General features: G+C 39.6%; 1 protein-coding gene across 10 annotated transcripts in view; it reads left to right on the top strand.

The window, feature by feature from the left end:
• Positions 1-207: 207 nt before the first annotated feature.
• Positions 208-24,400, top strand: part of PALS2 (protein associated with LIN7 2, MAGUK p55 family member) — a 58,885-nt gene continuing 34,692 nt past the window's right edge. For 6 of the 10 annotated variants that reach the window (XM_064674860.1, XM_064674878.1, XM_064674868.1 and 3 more), the window contains exons 1-2: positions 243-400; positions 17,524-17,682. The gene's annotated coding sequence lies outside the window, so the exon portion shown is untranslated. Of the gene's footprint in view, positions 401-535; positions 610-17,523; positions 17,683-24,400 lie in introns of those variants that run through there. The other 4 variants (XM_064674818.1, XM_064674827.1, XM_064674809.1 and 1 more) reach the window with 4 other exon arrangements.

Here is a 24,400-nt window from a genome sequence, read left to right as displayed (position 1 = left end):
ACACACACACACACACGCACACACACACACGCACACACACACACGCACACACACACACGCACGGAGGTGGGGGCCGAGTAGAGGCGCGCGCGCTCCCTCCGGGAGGTGGCTGGAGCGGTGGAAGGGGGGGTGTGAACGGGAGGCGCTCGCGCGCCGCCGCCGCGGAGGCCGCGCGCGCGCGCGCTCGCCGGTGGTGGGCGGGGGAGGAGGAGCGGCGGCGGGAGCGCGTGCCACAGCCACGCCGGCGGCGCGCGCCGAGGCGGGCGCAGAGCGGCTGCGGAGGCACCTCCAGCTCGCGCCGTCCCTCCGGGAGACCCGCGCGCCAGGGATAATCCATGGGGCCGAGCGGCGCCCGCTGAGGGAGGAGGGAACGAGGAGCGGCGGGAGTCGGTGCCGGCCGGTGAGTCCCCGTACCGGCGGGGAGGTCGCGTGTGCGCGGGGGGGGGGAGGGAGGGTTGGTCCACGCTCTTCTCCCCTCCCTCCGAGCCGGCGGGGAAATGGTGGTGGGAGGCGGGGTCCCGCAGCCATCCTGGCCGAGCCGCTCGTCCCGGCGGCGGGAGCGGAGGCGCCCCGTGTTCGTGTGGCGTGAGGGGGAAGAGCCGCCCGCAGGTAGCGGGGCCGGGCGGGCCTGCAGGGGAGCGAACATGGCAGCGCCAGAGTCCGGGAAGAGGGATTTTTGCCCCCAGAACGAGGATTAACCCTCCTCCTCCCGCCTCCGGATGCGTCCCCGGGAGACTCGCGCTTCATCTGCCGCTCTGGATTATCCACCCGCCCACCCTCCTTCCCCCACCCCCTTTCCCGGTATTTTCTCTCCTCCTGGAGATTATCAGGTTTCCCGCCCCTCCCTCTCCGGGATCCTCCGCCTCCCCCCCTCCGAGGGGATTATCTCCCCCCTTCTCTGCAGGATTATCCCCCCGGTTCGCTGTCCCTGTCCCTCACTCCCTGCTTAGGCTCCTCCGCAACCTCGCCTCTCGGGGATTATCTCCTCTCCCTTTGGGGTGATTCTTCCTCTCTTGATCTCTGCCCCGGCCTTTCCCTGCCTTTTTTCCTCCTGAGGAAGTCAGCCCTCCCCTTCCGTCTGCTTCTGACTGGGGAAAGGGACGAAAATGTGGTTGTGATCGGGTGGGCAGGAGTTTCCAGCAGTGCTGTCACCTCCTCGGTCGCTGTACGAGTACTACAGGCAAGTGGATGTAGGTGGTAGGAGAGAAGGCACCAGGGATGGATGTGCGGAGCTTGTAGCGGAGTTCAGCCTGTGGCGTTGTGTTCCGTATGCAGGAAAATATCTGCACCCTTTCCGCGATGTTACATCTGATGGAGGTGAAGGAGAGCCGGTCTAGATCAGTGCTTTAAAAAGACACGCATGGCTGAGTGGTAGAGACTGCACGCCAACAGCCTCCGAGTTTCTTTGAGAAAAATGCAGCGTACAGGAGTAACATTATAAGTGGGAGGGTGCTTGGTTGACATTGCTGCTGTCCAGGGGTCAAAGCTTACTTGGATAGCTTCTGTCTTGGCTTGCAAGCTGGCTTGGGCTGTTGCTCAGTGGTGAGGAGGAAGAAGGCAGGTGTGTTTTTCTGAGGCTCTGATGCTGATGTGGTTCATTGCCATCAACATGCTGGCAGAGAAAAAATGAGTGTTCCTAAAGTGGACAGGGAAGGTTTGTGCCATGTATTTGGCTGCTATGTAGGTTAGATCAACCTCATCTCATAACCCTTGGTCTTCACGCACGTGGGTTCGCTGGAGGAGAGTTGCAGATCTGGCCATCTTGCAGCCCAAGGCCCAGCATTATATCCCTTAAACTTCTCCCACTTGGCTTTGAGAGGAGGAGAGGCTGTGAGAAATTGTAGAGAGGCTGGGCAGCTATAAATAGATGTCGGACTAGAGGAGGCTCTGAAATCTTAGCATGCTGCTTCTGAACAGATAGTATCTGTTAAACTGCTTGGTTTGACACCAACATCATAATGTTTCCCTTTTTTTCTACTGAGGTAGTTGGCTTTTAACACTTTGAATATGGCTGGACCATACAACATCTGCCAAAAAATTCTTCTTCAAAAGGATATAGACAAAATTCTCGTTTACATAAAGTGCTGATAATTGGAGTCTAGTTTGAGCTTATTTAAATGTGATTTTTAAAGGACCTTTCAGAGAAATCTTTCATTTCGTCTTCCCTCCATTGAAATGTTTGGAATTCATGATCTTGCTCTCCTTAATTTGTTTTCAAAGTGTTCCACTATATAGAGTACCTGACTTCCATGTTGCTGTGAAAAATCTGCAGTACTGAGGTATGGCCTCTAGCACTGTTAGGTTTTTATTTTATTATTGAGCTTTTGGAGTTTTTTTGTTTATTTTCTTTTCTTTCTTTCTTAATGGAATCTTTGACATCTAACCAAAGTGTGTATATTCAGCTTTTTTGAATTCTGAGTGAATTCTGAATTTGTTTTAGATCCTATGCATCACTGCTCTTTCACTCTTTCAGCCTGTCTTGTCAAGAACTAATTAATATGGAAATTATTGACAAATATACTGTACTAGCTCTGTGAAATGGTGTCTGTTCTGCTGCTGTATTAGTGGGCTAACTGCATACCGAAACTCTCTGAAATGATTGTAAAACTGTTGCAACATAAGTTCAATTGGACCTTTATTGAACTACCTCTTGTGCCTTTTTTTTTCTTTAAAAAATAATGGAAGCTATTAACTTAAATCATGGGTTTGTTGGTTTGGTTTGGGGTGGTTTTTTGTTTGTTTGTTTTTAATTAAGGAAAAATAAGAAAGAAAGTAATGAAAACATGCCCGGCTAATTGAAAGAGTCTTAGTGAAGGCTAATAGAGAGGATGAATGTCTGCAGGAACCCTGACTTTTAGGACCTTTCTTATTGAAAGCATAAAATTTTAATCTCATCTTTTTCTTCTTTTTGTGAATTCTTGTATATGCAAACCTCAAGTAGGTAGAAAGGAACAGAAATCTTGGCAATATGACTTACTAGTTTTGGCATTTTTATTTGAGGTTTAACCATAGTAAGAGCAGAAAAACCAAGCCAAAATTATTTGGCTTAATTTTGAGCTGTTAAGGATGTGATCAGAACATTATCCTCAAACACTGTGTGTCTTTGGCCAGCACCAAGCTCCAGCTTGATATTAGGTCCTTGGGTCCTTGTGTTGGGTATTTCTACACACAGAAAAAAAGGTCAGTGGACTGGAGAAAACTTTATAGTACCGCAATGACAAGAAAAAGACTCTTTAGTGTGTCTTTGTACAGTGTCTCAGTCCCTGAATCATTCTGTTATTCTAAATGCATTTGTTTGTAGAAATTACTTACAGTTTGAGTGCAATTTTATAAAAGTTCAGTGTCCTGCTTTAAACCCATGCTTTCTGCTATAGTTATAGGTGATTTAAAGTTATCATTTGGTGGGACTGTCCCAGGCTCGTTACTGCCCTTTGATGCTCCGTGCAGGACACTGATCTCTAGATCAGGGAGTCTTTTCTTTATGCTGTAGAAAAAGGGGGAGGATGTTCCTTTTACTTAAGAGACAGGTATGCACTTAGGATTATGATAGTGTTTGTGGTCGTAATTTAGGTGTTGCACTCTCCATACAGATGTGAAATGAATTATACTGTCTCAGGATTTGAAAGGTAAAGAACTCACAACTTTAAATAAAATGCCCTATTGTGTTTTGTGTTTGAGGTAAAAATGGATAAAAACTGGAATGGGTTGGCCTGGCTCATGTGGTGAAAACTTGACTTTTTAGAAGCATCCTGCGACTGGAGGGGTACAGACACCATTGGACTTATTTGTCCAATACAAAGTATGAAGTAGAATATGATGGCAGGATTAAGAGTGAGTCTGTTAGTGGGAAAGTGGTTGTACTGTCCATGATGAGAGAAGCAGCTCATAGAAAGTCCTGGAAAAGGGTGAGTTTAATTCAGGCTGACATGTGAGAGACAGGCTGAAATACAGGTGTGCTGGTCACAAATGCTGTCAGAGGGCTTATCTGAGCCCATGGTCGCTATAACCATTTCCACATGGATCTCAGGTTATACTACAGCAAAACTGTAGTACAAAAAAGCATGGTGATGGTATTGTGCTATGCTGTGGCTTAGAATTGCGTTTTTTCAGAATAAAGCAAGACTGAATTGTGTGGTTATGGCTGATGTCATTCTTACAAGAGTAATGGAGATAAAAAAAGAGAAAGGAGAGGTTAGGGAGAGGTGTTTTTCCATATCAAAACATTTACATTCTTATTTTGGGTTAATTAGAGTCTTTTAAAGCTATAGCCATTTCACAACATGTGTTCAATAATAAAAACTTAAAAGTGGGAGGTTCTCTACTTTTACCATCATGTTTAATTATTTTCAAGGTCTCTGGCTTAAAGGAAAAAAGGTGTTACATACTGAGAATGCTTCATATTAGCAACCATTCTGTGGGTTTTGCACAGCAGTTATTTAAAGAACTTGTTCTAATGTTAGTGTCCAGGTCTCATGAAGGGATAGTGGAAATCAGCAAGATACTGAAATAAGATGACATTTCAGATTTACTAGCAAAAAATGTTATTTAAGAAATGACTTATATATGTTTTTTAGGAGTATTAATTAGTTTTGCATTCTGACAGGCAACTGTTTGAGAGCAGGGACTTTGTGACATCTGTGTGAACTGCAGGGAATGGCAGTGGTTTCTGCAAACTTGTGTTTGGGACATGACACGTGATGACACATGTCACACGCAAATTCTTCTCATCTTACACAAAAATCATTGCTCTTTTACTTACCCAAATCCCAAAGTTTCAAATTACTGTTTCAGTTAAATTTATTTTTCCAGTAGATGGAAACACAACTGTTGATTTCAAGTAAGCTTAAGCTTTTACTTTTTTATTGCAAACATTTTGTCAAGACTGTTGAAATAATGAAAATTAGAACATAAGAAAAAATTTAAATTTTTATTTTAAGATAGTTCATTTGATCCTCTTTTAGTGAGGTAGTGTTGGCATTCAAATATTATTTTTGTAGAAAGTGTCTACTCCAATAGTTTGGTTTTAATTTTCTAATTAAAACCTTATCTCCACCCAATGGTCATATGTGCATGAATGAAAAGTTAAAGTGATACCTTTTTAAATGTCTAAACATAGGATGGGGAAAATAGATTGAGGGTAAATGAGACTGAGGGTAAAATGATTGGGTAAAGTTTGGTTTGTAAGACTAGTAGTGCAATGTAGGGAGCACTCAAGTAAATCAGCAGGGGAATAAAAGAAAAATGTATCAGCCATTCTGACTGTTATTCCATTCCTTGATAATTTTTTTTTTTTTTAAATATTTGATTCCATGTTCATTCATTAGTTGTTTAGGGATCTGCATGTAGGTATCATGTGAGAGGTTTTGTGTGTAAAACATGTCAGCAACTTTTTATGTGACATTGATTTATTTTTTTAACAAGTCAGTGGGCCAGTTGGTAAGTCAGCCTTTACGTATCTTGTTAGAATTCCCCCCCATGCCTTTCCTGATCCTCTGTTGAAGTTTACAGGAGTCTTTTTGGCAAGATGAAACTGCTTATGCAGCAGAAGTTCTGAAACTGGGAAGGCAAACTGTAGTCTAGTGAGGGAAAAGTTTTATTTCTCCTTTCCAAGCACTTCTGGCATACTGTATTGTGAGCTGTTGTTCTGTAGCAAAGCACAGTGTTGCTGGACAGAAATTGCTTGAACAATACTAAGTTTGCCGTAGTCATACTGCTGCTTACAGCTTCACATGCATTTTTCAGGTCACTAGAAAGAGGTGTAATTAACAATTTAAAGTTCAGTTTACGCATTCTTTGGTAAAGAACATGAGGGCAGGGAGAAGTCAGTAAGTGAAACTTAATGTTCATGGAGTGTGCGATGGGAAGGCAGTCATCTGAATTCAAATCAGGCAGACAGCTGTGCTTCCCAGATCTGCTGGTACGGCTTTGCCGCTTACACCAGATTGGGTATGCAGCAGCAAAATGGGATGAGCGGGGCTTGATTTGGTCACTTCTGACCAGTGCAGCTGCTTTATATAGATTTAATATTTGCACTATTTAAACAACTTCCAGAAGTGTATTGCTTGATGTAGCTGGCATTTGTCATATGTGATCTTCCCTCAGAGGACAAACTCTGTGTACACTGCTACGTGCGGTATTTAAAGCAGGGTTCAAGTGAGGCTTATTTATGAAGTGAAACTCTGGTGATACTGGGGCTGGCTCTGTGATTTTTGTTTCCTTCTTTCATAGCTTTCTATGCGGTGGCCCACTTGCTGCATGGATAAAATTTAACCTTAGCATGAGCCTGTTGTGTGAGAGGAGTTGTCCATCCTTAGCTCTGTGATAATCTTAGAGGTGTCGTGGCTCAAGGGGGTTTAAATGAATGGACTACCTTTGAGTTACTGTGCTTTGGGAAGCAAGATAAACCGGTAACCAGTGTTGCTGGGTTTTAAACAGCACTTCTGTAAAATTAGCTGGTCACACAGAGGTAATGATTGTGCTTGAGTTACTCTGACTGATGGTTCTGAATCCTCATCATTCTGCTGCTGCCTGCGGGGATCACATCCGCTTCGTGTTCCCATTGGTAGAAGGGAAAAATGTTTGGACAGTTTTGAGGACAGGCCATAAATGCAGTAAGAGAAAGGGTGGGAAAGGAGTTGGAGAGCGTTGAAGAGTTGGCAGTCGAATTGTCCCTTGAGTTTGACACATAATTCGATAGGAAAAAATCTGTCCATCCATCTGTCTGTCTGCACCTCCACCACCATTCCCCTGCTTATCTCCCAAGAGGTAGATCTTAGGGATCCAGGCATTGTTAGAAATCTTGCTGTTGGGATGGGAGAATAACGGGGTGTGTACACTGGTGAGATGGGTAAGAGGATTTGGATGTTGTTAAAAGGTGCAGAAAGGTGTTTTTTATTTAGTGATTTCCAAGTGTGGAGCCCGAGCGCTCCGGGTCTCCTCAGAAAGGTGGCTCGAGCGCGCCCTCCAGTGTCCACACTGGGACAGCGGCGCCGGGACGCGCCAGGGGCTGCCGGAGCCACCGCTCTGAGTGAGAGTCAGAATCCAGCTCCGGCTGTGCGGGTGCCTGCTTGCTTAACTGATTACACCGATAAATAAGCCGTGGCTTCTTAACAAATAAGTAGATAAATACATTAAAAAAAAAATCTGCTGTAGCCAAAACGTGATGCAGTTAGAAGGCTTGCTCTGGTAGTTGGATCAAGAAGTGACTCCTATCCAGTAATCTATTAGTTGAGGAAACTGGTGCAGTCTCTTTGCTGGGACCGTTTGTGCTGTCACCTGGAAGCAAGTTTACTGCTGAATGGAATTTATTAGCTATGAATTGAAGCGTGCACATTTAACTGTCAGATCTTGGCAAATAACTCTGCGAACAGCACGGGCTAACTAGACAGCAGCAGAATGAAATGTGTAGTTCTTACCAAGTTTGCCATACAGTTTTCAGTCTTAGGTCAGATTCCATGCTGTTCAGGAGCACAGCAGGGACTTTCTGAAGGAAGAAGTTCATGGTACTAATGAGTAGGAAATGGAAAAGAGAAGGGCGGACTATTCAGCAGCTGGACTCCTAATAAAGTGGAAGGTCTCAAGGTGTATTGTCATAAGTAATTTGAGATTTCCAAGATTTCATAGATGTTTCATAGATGATTTCAAGTTTCTAGTATTGTTTTGCTTTGTTTCTTTTTAACTGTTCAAAACTTGAGCTTCTGGCTCCTAGTAGAGGTGTTTTTTTAGACAAGGTGTAAGGTTAGGCCTTGTTTGACCACACACCTTATTTCGCCATAAAGCCACCAAACTATTTTGAAACAGTTATATCACAGTAAGACTGTCAGAATGGTCCTCTTAGGTCTTGCTGTTAACTGGAGTTGTTGAAATAAAACACTTCTTTAAGTAAGTTTAAGCTCATAAGAATATAGTGTTTGGTTTTCTTTTTAAAGTAATCTCGTTTGTAAGGTATTGGCAAAAATCTACATAGAGAAGCTTTCAGTGAAACCCATAGGAATTCTTTCTTTAGAGTTGTAAAAATTAGTATAATTACAAATTTGGCAAGGAGTACTTTTATAAGACGTTCCAGAGCAATCTGCTACTTAGCTTAGAATGTATGGGCACTATATGGAAAAGTGCAACTGTATGTCTGTTCTTACTTGACATCTGGTGTGATACAGTCTCACCAGTTACATGTATCTGTTTGCCACCACCAGGAAAGACCTTATATGGAATATGTACTTTTGTACTCAAAGTTCTTTTCTCAGTATGTATGTCATTGTGAGGGTTTTACACATTTCAAATAATAATAAAAAAATAAAATCCCTTGGGCCTCCCTACCCCAGGCATAAGTGATTTTACTTTAGAAATATAATTACTGTACTTCCAGAAGGTAATCTCTCTGGACAGCTATAGACTAGTTTGAATTAGATTACTCTGGTTTTTCCTCCAGGGTGAGTTAATACATTGAGTTTTATTTTTCTGTAATTACTTCAAAATTCAGATCACTTCTAATGCTTGCTATTCTTCCTTATTACTAGATTGGGAGAGCTAAGAGTACTTGCATTTGAAAAGTTAACATCAACTTTTTTTTACCTGTAACTTTATTTCTTTCAGGTAGGTATCTGCTCTACTTCTCAGCTGCATACAGCTTATGTTGTACTCATTTAGTCTCAGTTGTAGAGTTTCTTAATTTGAAAATACTGGAAATATTTACTTAATAAGCAGAGAGTAAGCACACTAAATCTTTCAGCTGTGACATTTAAACAAGTCTAGCTAAAGCAATGTTTTTGTTAAATCTGTATTTCCAGAGTTCTGCATTTGCAAACCTTTCAAGTAGTTTGGCAGTAAGCTGCATGGATAAAACAAGTTATTACTTTTACCTCTATTACAAAATCTTAGGACAGAAAGCCAGTCAGTATGAAAAAACCAGAGAAGCAGAGTCAGTCGTGGGAGATACTCAGTCAAGAAAATGTTTTTCCCATTTTTTTCATGAACTTCAGCAGGAAGTGCAAATCTCTGGATAGATGACTGTGAACCCCTGTGGGACACTAATTCCAAAATGCAAATGCTTTTATATAAATGACCTGTTTCTATGTGGATTTTTCTTAGTTTAAAAAGTAGCAGTACACTTAAGCACTAAATGAGAGAAATCTACAGAGATGAATTTGTAAGTGAACCTCGTTGTTTGATAATATAGTGCTGTTTTGAAATAGAAGAAAATCTTTGGTGTTTTGAGGTCTCAGGACATGACTTCCTGGTTGTGTTGAATACAAGACTAGCCAAGATGTCTGTAGAGGCAGTTCATTTTAGTTCTGTAGTTGGCATCTGGTATCAAAGTGCGGGAGTGTTATGTACTAATGCAAGATTTGTCCTGCAGCCTAGCTACATAACACCTGAGTCCATTGCAAACCTGAAAGTGTTTTGGTGCTCTTAATACAGTAGGTTTTCAAATAATAACACCTCTCATTGGGTCGAACTGAAGGTCCATCTAACTCCTTTTTACAGCGTGCAGTACAACTTCTGAAACCATTCAGAGTCTGTCAGGAGCTCCTGTTAACATTATCTCTAAGCAGATTTTCAAGATGGCAGAAGTCATGGATGTCTCTACATGAGAAGGAGCTGGAGCCGGAAAATTTAATGTCTGGATAGCCTTAAATTCAGCTTCCAGATAGGGATAAAGAAGAATAAAATGATCCCTGAGTGCCTAGACATCATTATCCAAAAACGGGTGAAGAATTTCATTGTGCTAATCTGCAACAGTGTCAGAATCCAAAATTTAATGCGTTGTTCACGACTAAAATAACATCTTATGTAATTGCCCTGGGCCTGCACATTAACAGCTTCCTAAAAGATCTGATAGCTTTGCAGAGGGGATTGAAAACTAAGACAGCAGAATGACTGATAATGATAAAGATGTAAGACTTGAAGGTCTCCAGAAAGTCCATCCCTTTGTAAACAACAGACAACACACTTGCCACACTTTCTCTGCTTTTCTGCAAGTCATAAGGGAGCCAGCGTAAGTGCAAGAGGATGAACTACAATACCAGGCACAGATGAGCAGCTATGGGTATGGCTACCTGTAAGAAAAGGATTCCATTTCCCTAATATTACCCTGAAGAAAGACCTTGTATCAGGACCTTTCTCCTGTTTGATGTGATCTTGCTCTATGTTAAGGTATTACCCATTTGAGCTGAACAGGGTTGTTAGCAGTAATCGGTTGTAACTGGCAGTTCAGTCCTTTAAATGCCCTTTAAAAAATATGTTTATTTTATTTTCTTTGTATGTGTGCATATGACTGTATACATATATGTATACATAAATAAAAGGAGGAAATTTTTAATAAAATATGGTATGTTATATGTATGTGTAGAGATGCATGTGTGTATATAAAAAGAGCATTTGTCTCTAGACAGGAAGCCCAGCATCTGTGAGCTGACTAGGAAAGCATAAAAGCAAAGTAAGCATACGTAACATTTTCCCCAGGTAATCTCCCAGAATCCAGCTAATATTTAACTTGAAGATTTTTTTAACCAAATTAGGTTTGTGGATTGCTTATGTAATTTGTGTTGTGTGCTTTTGCTATTCAAGATGCTTCCATTTCAAAACTAGTCTCAACTTCCTAATGGACTAGTATTCATACATAAATTGCTACTGAGCACTGGAGATCTGTTTGATTAAACATGAGAAACTCTTATCCTTGGATTGGATTACTGTTTAGTTTCTTTAAATAATTGATATGGGTTTTCACTGAAGTGCTTGATAACTGAGATGTGATACATGTATCATTGTAGCCTACTGTGAAGATTGAGCCAGTGCTAGTTCTTGTTTTGGTAACAGAGCTGGTGGCAAGTTTACAGCAGATTAATGATTACCCATATATTAGTTTCAGAAGCATGTCAGACTGACCAGAAGCCCACAGATTGTTCTTTGGTTGGCCATTGCTCCATTCTGCCTGATAATGTGTCCAGGTGGAACAGCAGAAATAGATGTTTAGCCTCCAAACACTGGAGCCTGTATGCCTTTACATATTCACCTACTCTCCAGGGCTGCTGGAGCCCTGTGTGAGGTTGGACCTAGCTTTGGCCGAGATCCTGGTGTGGCTTTAAAGGTTCTTCTGCTTTCAGTGTGGGGTTTTAATGAACACAGACAGATACTGTGTGTGTAATGGACTAAAGGAATAACATTGTAATAGTTTGAATTTTGGGTTGGTTGGTCACTGAGCCCTTTTAACTTACATGTCTGTGCTGATAACAGGTGATAACTTCTATGTCTATGGTGATAAGCTAAAGGGAAGACTTCTGGATTAGCAATAAAAGTGCTCTTTCAAGTTAGACTGGACCTTATGGTATCTTGTACCTGGCAACATCTTCAACTGATCTGTGGAAATGCATTGATAATATGGAAACAGATCACTGTTTCAAATTGCTTTCATTAAAAAACATTCTTCCTAAAGTCTCTCCTCACATGGTCCTATATCTGTACTCAGAATTGGGAACAAACTGTAGCAACTGGCTCATCTTTCACTTACTTCAGTCATTCTACAGGTAGCTAGCAGTTTGTTACATTCAGTATAAGTGAGACTTGAACAGACTTGTGTTTTCTCTTGCTGAAGAAATAGATCCTTCGGAAAAAAATTGATATAAAGTGCAGCATGCATATACTTCTTATATAGAAATAGGAGAAAAAAGAGAAGTAAAATTTACCAACTATACATTGAATATTGTCTTTTCAAGTGATGCCCAAAAATACTCTTGCGCATCTGAAGATGTTGAATGCATCATAAATCTCAGCTGATATTGTCTAGAATTGCTATACTTGGTTATCTGTGACCAAAATTAGAATCCTGCTAAAACTTCTGTTACATACGTTTTAGAGTTCATTGGCAGCTTCGGCTGAGTTACAAAGAAGAGGAAGGCAAAAGAAGTGAGGAGTCATGAGGACTCTAGATCCTGACCATCTTACTTTAAAATAGAATTTAAACTGTTAGAAAAATCTCTAAATGTCTATAGCATAGGTTCTTTTTAATCAAACTGCTCATGGTTTTTATGCAGCTAAGCTGCCATTTTGGTTTTCTGCTGTTTCTTAAGCATTTTTGTATACTTAGGAAACATTAGGAGTACTTTCTTGAGTGAACAGAAATATGCAATGAATGGAAGGAGAGTGGAAAATATCTTGAGAATATATGAACCAAATGGGTTAATCAAGACTTACACTGTGTGACATTTCACAGTTTGTACTTAAGGAAATATATGCAAATACCTCTTGTCAGCCTATTTTGAGGGGATCTGAACATATAAACCTCCAAATGAGTCTTTCATTCAAGTAGGTCACTTCCTTTTTTCTTTTTTTTCCCTGGAATAATTCCCTAAGCCAACTTTAACAGATGCCTTAACTTTGAAGTCACAGGGACTACTTGCTTGCTTGCAGGCGAACATACAATTAAATGCTTTCCAATAGTATTTTAGCAAATTCCACTTCTCTCTAATATTGTCTAACCCAACTTTTTTAAAGTCAGCAGACTGAAAGAGGAGCACAATGAGTGGCAAGTTGAACCTACTCAGCTTGGGGAACCTCTCTTTCTTTCTCATCAAGGAAGAAGTGTAATGTCATCTTCCAGGTAAAAGTGCCAGGCTGTGTACATGAAGACAGGGGGAGCAGGTGACAGTGCCATTTAAACACCCCTTCCAGCATGGTGTAAGCACCATGTTTTAGTGCTAGACTGTGTACAAAAAGGACAGACCAGGCATGGTTTCCTGGGCCATCAGCTGGAACATATCATTAGACATTTCACATTTTTTCTTTTTCCTTCTGATCCATTCCTTTTGTTGTATCTAGTTTTTCTAACTTCATCATAATGCGTTGCCTACTTTCTAGCCATTTTTTCCCTTTTATTCAATACATTTTCAAATAATTCACTATTAAATAAGTGTTTGGGACTTTGGGTCTCAAACAAAATTTTAGTTTTATTTATTTATGTGTTGGAGAGATGACCAACTCTTCTGTGTATGGTAGGGTTTAAATTTTGGCTAAATGTTTTAAACACTGATGTTGAGGTGTGTGCATATGCATATGTTATGATGGCTGGTTTAAACTGGAGAAGATTACTGTAAAAAAAACCATGAGAGATAATCTGACTCTAAGATGATCTTGAATTTCTGCATCTCGGTGGTGTTTAAATTCATTAAAATATATTTTCCACCCCTTCCAAAATATAATCCAAAAAACCTTCAAAGGATTAAAGTCAGTTTTTCTAGAGGCATCTTTTACGAAGTGTCAGGAGTGGTATGTCTGTAAGCTTGTTTGGGATGCTCTTGTGGTGGTATGTGTCTTTTGTGGAATCTGTTTCCCTTCCTCTGAATTCATAGGACACTCCGTGTTATTGGCTTTGCTGTGAGTGCTGTAGATTCAAGTAAAAATGTTTGGGGAAAGCAAGAATGTCTCGGATGCAGTTGCAGTGATATTTCCATGCATGATATTTCAAATTTGTGGTAGAGTCTTGCAGCTGTGCTGCACTGTGCACTTCTCATCTTGTCAGTCTTTGCATTGTTTTTCTGTATCTATCATACAGAAAAATCTGTATCCACCTGTTCTTAGAAAGCCCCATAACTGAAGAGCAAGGCTGGTAGAATTACTGTATTGATTATTTTATTAAGTCTTGAACTTAAGATAGTCTTCCTGATAATTTAAAATAAGAGCTCTGACATGTGTGCACATACAGCACTGTGTGAATGTTCCTTCATCACAAAAAGATACCTGGTTAGGTTCAGGTGTCTGCCTGGAACAAGAACTGTCTGCCGAGTGATGGACTTCATTAAAGAATTAGGAAAACTGACAGGCAGTGCTTTATCTGTAAGGCTTTGGTAAAAAGTCTTTAGGGGAAGGGTTCTACAGTATCCTCTTGTTAGTATTGTGTTCAGAATGGATGAAAATGTTTTTCAGTTTATATTGAAGTTTCTGGTTTGCTCACGAAACCAGGAAATTACAGGGCTTTTTGGTGCACTCTGCTTTGACTTGTTTGATATGCTAACAATTCAATTATTTAGCACAGGAAGATTGGTTTTGAGGACATGTGAAATTTATGTAATTGCATTGTGAATTTCAAGTACTTAGAATGTATATAAAAAAATTATCATGAGACTATTTAATTCTCTACCCTTTCAGCCATAATTTAATCCTGTGTTGAGCCAACGCAATGCATGCTTGATTGTATCTTTATCCTTCATAGCCCTTGATGTCCATTGTTCTGAACAGGGGGATGGTAATTAATTTGTGAAAAGAATTTTTCAGTACAGACACCTGGCTTCTTTTTTGAACTACTGGCAGGAGCTCATTCAAACCAGTCTCTTTGGTATTAAAAGGCAAGTGTTGATTCCTTCTGTGTGAAAGTTGGCTTGTCTGGGTCTGAACTTGTGCTGAGAAGTGATGTGGTATTTAAATCCTGACACTGTATTTGGAAAAACAGAATCTCTGCCAGAGTTTCTGCAGTTGAGAAAGCTCCTTTCATGTTTCAACTGCTTCAGTCATTGAACACAAATTCCTTCCTGTGGGATCAAATGTGATTGCTATTTTCTACCATGACAGGTTTCTGTAGAGAAATACTCGGTGCCATCAGTAAGCTTGATTTGTAGAAAGGCTATTATGCTAATGAAAATAAAAAAGAAATCTCTAAGCAATATGGTGTTATTACTGCTAAGGTCTCTTCCAAACTGATCATTCCAAAGGGAGTTTCAACATGAAGATCTGATGCTTCTAATGCATCTCTCTACGTGCAGATTGATGACAGTAGGTAGACCTGCAATCCAGTGCTTGCTTGCCAGGCTGCTGGGCTTGTGCCTTTGTTAGTGTGCCACTGGATCTGTCCGGGGACGGATGTTCTGGCAGTCTCCCTGCATGGGGTTTACTTTATTAGATCTGTTTGTTCAACCTAGTTTTCCCTCATCACTGGACCAAAAACCAAGCTAAAGTCTAGCATGTGACCTTGCAGCTTAGCACGTACTTGTAGCTAACTCGTAGGATGCATGTAGCTGAGCTATCAGGTTCTGTTGATTTAGGGAAGTGCAAGCCTGGGTACTTAAAAATATCAGCTGCTCTTTGAGTAGAGAGAGTCAGCCAGATTCTGTCCTGAGTGTAGGACTTGTTCCTGAACCACATGACAGGTGGAATGTTTACAGGTCTGCTGGGGGCCATGTTAACAGACAGGGTTTCTGAATAGTTGAAGCAAAATCAAGATTTCATTTGGGTTTTGGGCGTGTCTTCAGGAACAGTGTAGTGGAAAACGAAAGAAATACAGTTGATTATTTGAAAAATAATTGAACAGATTAATTTCCTTTCTACAAAGATGAATTTACATTTTCTGAAAATGCATTCTTAGGCTATGTTCTGTTTCATACCTTTCTTAAGGAAGAATGGGGCCATTTGACTTCAGTGCCAAATTTGCACGAGACAGTGACTACTCCATCTGTTTCTTGTTACCTTGTGCACTGCGTAACCTCTCTGCTGAGATAGGACTTGTTTTCTTTGTTGCCATAAGTTATGAATGTCATTAATGTGGTTTTGACCTTGTAACACCCAGGAAGCTTTGTATCTTAGCATTATGGAAAAAGACATCGTTGCCCTTTCAAGTTTTCTTGGGAACTTGTGGGTAATTTCATGTTAAATTATTCCACAGTCTTAAAGCGAGTTGTGTCCAAAGAACCGATTTATCTGTAGGAGGTTACACTGCTCTCCTTTTATATTGCTCTCAGGCCCAATACTCTTCTGGGAAAGAGGAATTTAATGGGGAGTATAATAAACAGAAACTACCATGAATGGGACTGACTGCTCTGAGAACTCAGAGTGTGAGGAGGCAGTCCTCTCAACTGCCATGCTGAAGATGGTTGGCAAAGCAATTGCTCTTTTCCAGGTCAGGACCAGACTTCATAAAACCTTCTTGTGGAAAAGCTGAAACATGGAATTATTTATGTGTTGCAATGAAATTCCAAAGCTGGGGACAGAGAATCAGGGTCCCTAACCTACCATTTCTCATTGTTCATGGGAGGACTTTAATAGGCTATTTAAGGAGTCCTTTCCAGCTCTTTTCTGTTGATGGTATTAGTAAGTGGTTCTGGCTGCTGATAACCAGGTAACTGGGCCTCACAACTTGTGTGAATCTGAGAGGTTCTGTTGTCAAAAACCAGTGAGGTTCTTGCTTGTACTTGTATCTTCTGCTCTTCTCTTCTCCCATCCCTTTCTCTGAGACCCCTAAGCAGTCTGAGGAAACAACAAAACAAGGGGACTTGAGTGAAAGCCAAGATAATGTGGCTTTTATTGCTTCAGCATAAATAGATTCGAAGAGATTGTATGAGGATGTATATGAACTGCTTTTAAGAAGCAGCAATTGCAGTTTAAAGTCAAGAAAGACGTTATCTTAAAACTTTTTCATTTTTTTTTTCCCCTCTGTAGACTTTCTCATGGTTCAGATGCGGTCAAAAAGCCAAGTTCCATCATGGCCTTATTTTTACAAGAGAAGACATTGTAAAAGACATCATGTAATAAGCAAAGGTTGTAGTTTTAGACATCTCTACTTCCAGATTTACAGCAATTTGCCTGTCTCAGAAAATGATAAAAAGCCTCAACAGACATGATTCTTCACTGAGTTTCTTCTTGTCCAAGAAGAAAAGTTCAGCTGTCTTTACATTTGTCAGTACTTCTTTTGGGGAAAAAAAAGAAAAGAAAGCATTTGAACTGAAAATGTGCAGCGCTTGGCTTGTGCAACAGTAATGGAGTGATTTGTGTAATGTGAGTGAGTGGAACTATATACTTGAATAATTACTGCTATCAGGGAAGAGAAATAAACTGAAGTGAGATTCCTGGTGGGCAATGTGAAGCTCAAAGGCAACCAAGGCTTTCTAAAGAAACAGTGGAATGGAACAATGTTTAAAATTCATTGTGTAATTAGAAAAATTGTAACTATTTGGTCAAAAGTTATTCACTGTAAGCCTTTACGTAAAAGTTCTCTGGTTGAGAACTTCAGTTGAGGTGACAAGGTACATGACTAAAAATTCAGAAGTTCCTAGGCAAAACTTAATGAAACCAAACTTGGTATTCTGAGGGAATGGAGTAGAAAATTTCCAGCATGTCAGTATGCATCTTGTGCCATTTAGAAGATACCCTTTGCAGTTTCACTCCCTGTGCCCACCTTATACACACAGAACGGTGTCATTCAGGGGTTACGGCAGTGAGTTGGAAATTGGCTTTAGAGTGAAGGTGGTGAACATTCAAAGTGGCAATTTCCTTAAAAACATGTAGTTCTTAATGCAAGCTGCCCCGAGACCACTAGAAAAAACTTCCCCCCCTTATTATTGTGCCTAGATATTATTAAATTGAAATTAGATTTCCCACTTCTCATTGAGCATTTGCAATTGTAAATAAATCCTGATAGCATAATGTGCAGAAGTAGTTCAGAAGGTGAAATACAAGACTAAGGGCAGTGTGACTTACTGCATGGAGTTTTTCAGTTCCCTTCAAAATGTGAGTGTCAAGGTGATCTTTTCATTCCTTTTCCAGGGTTCTGGAACATACCCTTCAAAGGACTAAAGGAAGTGACTGCTGAGGATAACGAATATGCAATTGTGTAAATCTCAACTGCATTAAATTGAAAGAAAAGTTTAGAATAAAGTCTCTTAACTAGGGAAGGACAGAGATGTGTTTTGGGCATTCCTACAGGTCAGTAAACCTTTAACAAGCCGTCATGTTTTGCCATCTCTGTATTAAATTACAAAGGTTTTATGTGGTACTTTTTCATTATTTAGAAACATCAGCAGTGTTGTTCTGCAAACAAATTTGGAAAAGCCATTTTATATCTACTACATCACTGCTAACATTCCAAGTGTGTTTTGGAAATTTTCTTTTTAGGTAAAGCTTTAGCTGTGTCCTTAGAATAAACAAGAACTGTGTCATATGACAAGGGTAGCAGAGTAAACATTTTTCTCTTTTCCTTTCGCAAGTCACCCTGAACTATAACATCATTAATTTAGCAAATTGCTTTTATTGCTTCCTATTAAGTTTGTTTGGACAGAGATGGGGAGTGCTTGCTTGAGAGAGATTAGTTTAGTGGAAGTGGGAGCATTAGAGTTTAGGGATGAACTGCAAATGAAACTCCTGGAAAATAATCATGTAAAATTGAAAACTGAGGTCCTGGGACAGAGATAATTGAATTTAAAATTTATAAATTTTGTAGATTCACTTTTCACCTTCAAACTGGGATGCAGTGGAAAATCGGATGAAATTAAGTTGATTCTGAATTAACTGAAAACTTCCCAATGGAAGTTCTGTATGGTGGGTCTTCTTCCCTCTATAGTAAAATGGGCTAGATATAATATAATCAAATATATTTTTCATTCTTTATTAAAGAATATGTTGAAATAGTCTAAATATTTTGTAAAGTGCTTTATTTTGTGCTCCAGAACGCTGTCTCATATTTCTGTTTTCTGCATCTACATTTATTGAGCAGTTTTCAAATGTTTGTGTAGCATCTATAATAGAATCTCAGAAATATTTTTAGGCATCCATTGATACATATCTAATTTAAATACTCCAGTGTTTTGGGTTGAAAAGGATAATTTAATAAGTACTTCACAGGAGCAGAAACCTGAAATAGGGCATGCATGAAATGTTAATGTATGGGTGTGATGTGTTAAAAGGGCATAGGTGTAGTTTTTGAAGTGGCTGAATCATAATGGAGCAATCAGATTCTGAAAGTGCTGTGTTTGGATGCTTTCATTTAGAAAAGCATTCTGCTGTTATGAAATAAGTCTGAGAATGTGTTATAATACAGCCTTGCTTCACTTGATATCAAACCTCTTCATCATAAAATTCCTTATTGTTAGAATTCCTCAATGGCTCCTACATTTAAAGCTGTAGAAGGAGGTTGTGTTTAAAGCAACAGTAGTATCTGGATGATGTGTGGTTTCTGGTGGATTTTGTTGTCTAAGCATTTTCACTGAAGCAAAAGAAGATCAAAACCAAAGTACCAAGAACTGATTTGAAGCCTAAAGCAATAGTAGCGGACAAAATATACTTGTAGTGTTTTCACTGAAAAAAGAAGACACTTTGTTCAGCTACAAGTGTCAGGTTTGGAGAAGAGTGAGGTTCAAAATGATGTTTTATACTGTTTTGTGACAGACCAGGAGATTAAGCTGACAGTATGATATAACTATAAGAAGGACAAAATAGATCTTATTATCTATCTGTCTCAGTAGAAAGGGAAGATTTTGAGTGTTGGGCAAGGCACTCATGAGACTCTCGTCTAAAATATTTTGCACAGTTCTGACTGTATTGAAAAAAGGTGCAGAGTGGAAGAGGTACAGGGAAGTTATGCCAGGCTTGCTTCTTTCCTGGTCAGTATAGGAGTGGAGAAGTTGTCCTCCGTAGGGCAGAAAATTGCCCTCTTTAGGTTAGAAGAATGAGAACTGAGATATTAAAAAAAAAATTGGTTTGGGAATAGGAACCAAAAAGAATTGTTTAAGCTAGATTTCCTAGACTTCCAAGATTAAGGAAACACCCAAGTATCCGAAGTGTGGATTGTTTTTAATGGTATCCTCCTGAGAGTCTGATGAGTGATCAAGTGCTTTCAGATTGAAGGATACAAGTACCCCTGAGATGCAAGTGACAGTGGAATCAGCAACATCTCTGGTAATCAAATTCCTCATAGGTCTCTGGAGGTGCACAGTGTTGTTACTTTACTATACAGTGGAATATCTAATTCTGTTTATTAAAAGTACATTGTCTTGTTTGCAGATGTGCACAAACCACATTATAAAATACTTCTATCAGTAATGTTCTGAACCATGACATTTACACAGACAGTAGAGTATGTTACAACCCTTGTGAATTTTAGCTTTCTTTGACTATGCTTGCCTAGCGTTACTAGATGAAAGTGCAGGTGGTTGAAAAAACATGTTCATAGCAGAACTTGAACCAGTTGCTGTTGGTGCCTGGTCTCAGAAGTTGGGCACAACATACAGCCTGCCTTTATGCACTAAGACCGTGTTGATTGCAGGCCAGCAACAAGTTGCAAGGAGGTAACAGTTGGAGTGGAATTCTGCTTCCCTTTGGAAGGGTGTTCATTATTTTCTCTTCAGGTCTAATTTTTGGACATGTGTGAAGAAGGGATCTAATTGAGGAAGAAATTATTTGAGTTTTAGTTGGCCCAGGCTTGAATTTTTTAATGGGATAAAACTGTATAGATAGTTCTGCATGGCTTTGCCTAAAGTTTTCCACAAAGAAAAGTGGTATAATAAACTGATATTTTGTTTGTTTGTTTTTTGTTTGTTTGTTACACAAAACTTGTTCCTGTGGGTATGTAACTGTGGTCTTTACTTATGTTAGTATTTTGTCAGTTTTGCTATCTTCAGGCTCTGTCCTCCTGCAACAGATAAATAATTTTGAGTCCTGTGGCAGAAATATAGAGATACAAAGCTTTGATTAATTTGGAAGGGTGCACATTGGAGGAAGAAATACTTCAAAAGATGTACTTGCTTTGTTGCATCTGTTTTGCTGGCATTTTGGACTTCATAAATACTGGCATTGATTACCAGAGTGACTGCAGAGAATACAAGTTTCTTCATCCAGCTGCTGCTTGCAAACAGTAGGGAGGATGATTGATGTGATGCAATAAGCTCAGCCTATTCTATAAGTCTAGTGGAGTGCAGGATACATCCTGAAACTTTGTTGAATTTGTACTAAAATTTTGAGTACAAAGTACTCAAAATTAAACTGCGTATCTTAAACTGCGTATCCACTGAATGTGTTTTGCCTTCATTTAAAAATCTGTTTTAAATATTCTCCAGTACTTGAACTACTAAAGTAATTGGAGAACTAAGGGTAGTACAGTCTTTCTTCAGCAAAATTGAAATTTCTCCTGGGGCATGTCCTAGTATTCATTTAAAGTACAGTAGTTTTTGTGTGACATCATCATATACTTTCCTAACATCCATAGCTAAAATGAAAGAAGATTTTGCACTAAATGCCTTCTATATTCTGCATACTTGTGTGTGTGTGCATGTGTGTGCTTCCTCAGTTAATCACATCTGTGCCTGAGGCTTGCATCAGTCTTCCTCTCATTAAAAAAAGTCAGAAAATGTGGTAATACCTAACACCTGTATAGGCTTATCTTCAAAGCATCAAGCTTAGTGAGCATCAAGTTAATTGCCTTTATACTTTAGGAAATATTTTTCTTTGCAATCCTTTAAGAAAGAGAAGTCTAACAATTTCTGCAATACTGGATTTTAGTGTATCTCTTATCAATATCTTATTGTTTGTCATGATATATGTATTCAAATAATACTTAACCTTTTAATTCTGCTGATTTTGGAGTTGTGATGCTTTGTTCCCTTTTTATCTTTGCTGAGATAATTTTTAAATAGAGCTTTTCTTTCCAAAAGATGCAGCTGTGTGGTCCATCTGTTCATCAGAAAATTTGTGCTTCTTCTTTTTTTAGACAAACTTCACAGCCTGAAAGAAGTATGTCTGCAGTGTTCAGGATGAGAAAGGGTTGTTCGCTCTTCCCCACAGCTTTTGTGACCTTCACAGTCATGAAAAGTGGGCTCGTAAGATTGAGCCAGGTTTGATAAGGGTAGGAACTGCTCGAGCTTCTATTTATAGCTATGCTAAAATAGCTCCATCTTGGTTGCCAGTAGACTTGGAAAAAATGAACTAAAAAGATTAGCAAACATTTCTAAGCATTTATGTTATTTCTTTTCAACATGTGAAAATTCAGTGGGCAGAATTTGAATATCCAGAACACTCATCCTTATCAATTAGACTTTCCTTCTTCCTTTGCAAATTCATTGCCATATGTGATTATGCAGTCAGTACAGTGTGCATGCTGCAGACAACAGCTTCCTTCAGTAACCAAGCTTATTGTCTTTCTAGAGGAGATGTACTGTATTTACTGCATGAGGAAGGGGTCCTGTTTGGAAAAGGTGCCTGTTACAGTGGACTGCTGCCCAGGAATGTCTGAGTTAAGGTGGCTGGCTGCAGGACTGGAGTGGCACTGGCCCAACTCTGTCAAATAGTAGATGCAAAGTCTGTGGATGCTTGAGAGCCCAAGTGCTGTCGTACCCTACTACAGTCAGCAACGTGTGTGGGATTAGGTGTAACTAATTTGTACCCTCTAAGGAGAAGCAGAGGAGCTGAGCTGCAGTGGTCCATCACTTCTGTAGCGCTTCTCTGGAGCAGTTGCTGAACGTGATCTCTGCTCAGTGGATACAGCTGCTGGCTGTGAAAACAGAAACATAATGTTGTATGTCCTCACTGCATAATGCTTTCCCAGAGACTTATGTTAAAATCTGGTTTCTAGCAGTAGTAACAAACAGACGGCTTTGTTAGTGTTTCATACACTCTCGGTCAATAGTCTGTTAGTGAATGAATTTGTTACATGTTCTCAAAATGTTACCTCATCCATAGGTACTCTTTTTCTAGATTGCCAAAAATACTATACTTTATAACTGGGGAGAGAAGTGACCAACAGAGAATAGCTTCTTTTCTTTGCCTTATCTTGAAGCATAAATCCGTTATTTTAAAAACATGAATGCAAATGGGAAAAAGTTAGTGTTTTCATTGGTTAAGGGCTAGAGAAGTTACAAATTAATTTTCTTTTGTCTGAGCTTATTTGGTGTCTTGTGAAACTTTTCTTTTTGATATATCCCACTTGAAAAGGTTTTAAGTCACACAAGAAACTATTTCCAAAGTTTCTGTATGTACCAGGTTTTAATCTAATTTCCTAGACTGTGTGTGACGCATCTGCCTCACCAATAGTCCTTGAGGTATTTATTATACCTTCCTAGCCAGATGAGTAGGCCATGTGGAAATAAATATGCATGTTTATTTAAATATATTATACATAATTTTCTTTTCATTCCTGTTATTTTGTAAGCTTGGAGACTAATAAAATGAAACTGAGCTAAAAAAATCTGTGCAAGGTATTCACTCTGGAAAGCTTTAATTTTCCCCAGTGAGTGACACATTTGTCTTCTGTCTGCAAATCTGGAAAATTTATTTAAATGTATGCTTCCTCTTTCCTTTACATAGAATTAATATAGACGAGAATTAGGCACTGAAAGAAAGAGTAAAATCAAATTTGATAGAAGAATCACAGTTGAGAGCTTGGTGAAAACCTGTCTTTTTCTTACAAATACAAGAAGAGAAGAGTTATCATAGGATCTTTTACTTCTGTTTGATCTGAATTTACTATTGTAAAGTACAGTGTGTAGATTAAACCTTTGAAGCATCCTTTGGTTGTCTGAAGAGCTCTTTGTGAATTAGGAGGAGTTAATTATGGTTAGTAAATTTTGCATTAGGAAGTGGGATTTCTGTATTCTTATGCCTCAGGATGCATGCTGTTTGCCACAGAGATAATTAACATGTCTTCCCCCCTTTTACCTTTTTGATATGGGGTACAATTGACAAACTAGTTTCCCCAAGTATGGGGTCCTGTGCATAGTGGATTAAATTGTTCAGTGCATGTACACAGCAGACCAGTAGCTCCTGCTGAGTCTTGCTTGAGGCTTTAAACTTGCTATGGTTATGAAAATGTTCTTTGAAAATTGACTGTGGAAATTAATTCTATGTTTGTGTGTGTTCCCTGTCATCAGAGCCAGGGGCTGGAATGGAGAGGGGCCCATTGTAATCTCATTTTCTCTTAGGAATCCCAAGTCAAAACTCAGTTTTATTGTCACTGTTTCCTAAGAATCGATTAATTTCAACACCTTGCCTCAGCTGAGAGCCTGTTTTTGCTGCTGGGTTCATCCTGTTGTGTCTGGAGGCTGTTGTCAGTGTGTGTTTCTTGTAATGTGTGTGTTCCTAGATGGTCTGTAGTCAACATCGCCTATCTCATACTGTCTTCACAAAAGCAAATCCTCTTGTTTTGTGAGGAGACTTTAAAGTTTCATGCAAATGGCTCTTTGAATATAGAAGAATGCTTGTCTTCAGAGAGAGAAGGAGATGCATGGTAGAGCTCTCAAAGTTAGTATGTTCTTATTAGTTTTCTCTAAATGATGGGGCAAGAGAGACCCAATTAATTTTCCACTGAAGAAAAAGCTTTTAATTGGACACCAAAGCTTTCAACAACAAGGAGCACTTCTGCCAGCCTGGTTTATGCAGTTTGTTCATGTAGTCCTTATTCTGCAGGGCTTTCCACTCCAGCAGTGGGTAACTTCTGTCAATATTTCAAGGGTGGATTTGCCACAAAAGAGATGTGAGGCTCAAAAGGCAATTTTTGATGGAGTATTTAGATTTGGTAGTTTCTAAACTCCTCAGTTCCATCTGTTTCTTGCTTGATAGGACCTGCTCTTTTAAGTAAAACTTTGCTACATAAGTACTTCCATCTTCAGCTTTCATTCCTGCTCCTCAAAGATAGGATAAGTGCTAAGGTGGCTTTACC

The sequence above is a fragment of the Pseudopipra pipra genome, chromosome 1, assembly GCF_036250125.1.
Source record: "Pseudopipra pipra isolate bDixPip1 chromosome 1, bDixPip1.hap1, whole genome shotgun sequence".
Lineage (NCBI taxonomy): Eukaryota > Metazoa > Chordata > Aves > Passeriformes > Pipridae > Pseudopipra > Pseudopipra pipra.
This window is presented reverse-complemented; position numbering and strand designations above follow the sequence as displayed.